Here is a 3,294-nt window from a genome sequence, read left to right on the forward strand (position 1 = left end):
TCCAGGCAGCTTCCAGAAAAGCACTATGTGTTTGTTCTCAGCAAAACATCCTCCCATGTGTCTGCTTCAGCAAAAACATCCTCTCATAAGACAGATTCCAGAAAAACATCACATGGCAGAACTGAGTCTCCAAAGAAACCAAAAATTTCCACTTCAAACTCTTATAAAAGAAGTCATTTAATTGGGGCTGGCTTGATTTACATCTTGATCCAAAGGCAGCAGGAGACTCACACTAGGCCTAGTTTGAGCATAGGAGACTCTAAAGCCCACCCCCACAGTGACACACTTCCTCCAACAAGACCACACCTACTCTGACAAGGCCACACCTCCTAATAAAGTCAATCCCTATAGACCAAGCATCCAAACATATGTGTCTATGGGGGCCATTTCTATTCAAACCACCACACATCTTATTCTCAAGTTGGAGGCAGAGAGAGTGATACTGGGCCTAGGGTGGGCATTTGAAATCCAAAGCCCATCCCAGGTAACATACTTCCTCCAACAAAGACACATCTCCTAATCCTTTCCTGTTGGGGTCCAGCCTCAATACAGGATCGAAGTTCTCAACTGAAAGCAGGGATATCTGGAAGGCACATAATAAATATACACAGACTACTTTTATGAGTACAAGCTGACACGCAATTTTTCAAGACTTTGAAAAATTTCTCTCTTCTCTCTCACTCTCTGCTTTCTTTCTCTCAGTCATTCGCTTGCAGCTTGAGGCTGCATGCACTCTTCATTCTCCTGTGTGATTTTCTTGAACTCCCCCATACCTCTGTGTGGTCTCTTTTCATTCTCACTCTCACTCTTCACACATATCTCACACACACCTCACACACAACACATGCATTCTCTTTTCACTCACACATAGACTCTCCATACACACCTCACGTTCTCTCTTCACTCATTCTTCTCATGCTCTTCTGCCTTTTTCTTGCCCCAGTCTTTTATTGATTCTCCAAAAGCAGATAGAAAAAAAAGACATTGTATAATCATTGCCAAATCAAACTCAAAGGAATAACCACATCCCACAAAGAATTAAGAATTACAATTATTCCCCCAAAGTTTCAAGCTTTCCCTATTCCCAGGCCTGTAGCCAAAATAGTAATAACTGCAAACACCATTATTTAAACTTTAAATTTTAACTTATTATACTTCAGAGCTCAGAGCTCTGAAGTCAGCTACTAGCATTTTCCTGTGAAGCTCTAATGATAAATGACATGGGCAAAGCTGCCAGGCAGTGACCAGAAAGGATCAAATTAACCCATAACACAGTAGTTCCACTAGCTTTCTACTTCTATGCAATATACATAACGACTCTCCTAAGAGTCCCAGTGTTCTGACTTAGTTTTACTAGTTTGCTAGTATAAGATTTTATGTATTCTATACTTTCTAATCTAGAAACCACTCTTTTGTTTTGTTTTGGTTTGGTTTGGTTTGGTTTGGTTTTTGGTTTTTCAAGACAGGATTTCTCTGTGTAGTCCTGGCTGTCCTGGAACTCGCTCTGTAGACCAGGCTGGCCTCGAACTGGGAAATCTCAAAAGCCGAACTCAGAAATCTCACAAATCAAACTCAAAAAGCCTCCCAAGTGCTGGGATCAAAGGCATGCACCACCACTGCCTGGCTTAGAAGCCACTCTTAAATGTAGTAAAAAACTTATTTCATAACTTCAATAGATTTGTCCTTTCTTGGGGCCCCAGTGTTGGCTCTATTTCATTTTCTAATAAGCTCTTCAAACTTTCTTTACAAGTCAAGCATTAATCTAGAACTACCATTTTACAGTTATTGCATTGTTTCCAGGATGAGAACACACAGCATGCACCTGAGCCATTAGGACTGTGCTGTGCTGTGCCGTGCTGTGCCCTATGCCTCAATTTTTAGTTGTTTAAGAATCATTACATCAAGGAACATCTAGTTTCACAGAATTTACCAGAGCAGAAGGAGAAAGAAGTAAGATAGTCAGATATAATAGAATAATTATGTACATCAAGACCAACTGAAAAACAGTTACATACAAATGAAATCTATACAGCTGTTGTCCAGGGCTAAGGTTAGGAGAAATGGGAACAACTGTTTTTTACAAAGTGCCATAACTGGAGACTGAGATTTCTCCATCCCGGCCTACTGCAGGCAGTCAGTCATTGTATGCTGTCCCCAGCACTTTCCAAAACATTTTTACCAACTAAGGACAAAGCATTCAAATATGAGCCCATAAGCCATTTTCATTCAAACCACACCTCTGAAAAAGAGGGAGAAAAAGAGATAGGAAAAGCTATACTTTTGAGTTAGAATTCAGACAAGCAAAAAGACTTAAGGGTGGAGGTCTATAAGCAGCTGCATAGGTGGCTTCTGGGGAGTGTGAGCAAATTACCTCATCAAGTGGATAATTCTTCTTCCCAAGCACAGGGGTTCTCAACCTGTGGGTCACAACTCCGAAAACCATTGGAAAATACAGATATTTACAGTTATGAAGTAGCAATGAAAACAGTTTTATGGTTGGGGGTCATGACAACAAACATGAGAAAGTTTATTAAAGGGTCACAGTATTAGGGAGGTTGAGAACCGCTGACTTAGCACATCTTCAGGTAAATCAGATTTCCTGAGGAGTGGTCTCCTGGTAAAGACCCAGCTGGGTTAACTCTTACAAGAAGAGAAGTAGTATGTAATGTTCTAATGTTTGGGGCAAATCAGAATGCCATATCTCTAACTAGGGCTTAAGGTAGAACTCAGATTGCATCTTGTGACCAGGAGAAAGTAGCTTTTCCTTTATGTGCCTCAACAAAACCCAGATACCTCCACTTTTCCATATAGACTTTTAAATCTTACGAAGGAGCAAAGCTGGTTCCTCTCTTTCTGGTGATATCAGGAAAACAGGAGGTGAGGTCCAAAGGTCCATTTTTTTTTTTTTTTTTTTTTTTTTAGTTTTTCAAGACAGGCTTTCTGTATAGCCTTGGCTGTCCTGGAACTCACTCTGTGGACCAGGCTGGCCTCGAACTTAGAAATCTGCCTGCCTCTGCCTCCCAAGTGCTGGGATTAAAGGCGTGCGCCACCACTGCCAGGCAAGGTCCACTCCTTGATGGTCTCCAAGCCTTAAAATACCTGTCTAGATACCTAACATTGTGGGGCTCATGTAATACTTTCTCCTCAATCCCTCCATGTGCTCCTAAAGTGACTGTATACTAAGCACAAAACTCCGTGCCTTCCAGTTTTTTTATGAGTTCCAGCCCTATCAGAACTTTGATCTGAGAAAAAATAAAACAGAAACCTGGTGACACGTGTGTGTTTCCAGTTATA

The sequence above is a fragment of the Grammomys surdaster genome, unplaced genomic scaffold, assembly GCF_004785775.1.
Source record: "Grammomys surdaster isolate TR1022 unplaced genomic scaffold, NIH_TR_1.0 125951, whole genome shotgun sequence".
NCBI classification, from domain to species: Eukaryota; Metazoa; Chordata; class Mammalia; order Rodentia; family Muridae; genus Grammomys; species Grammomys surdaster.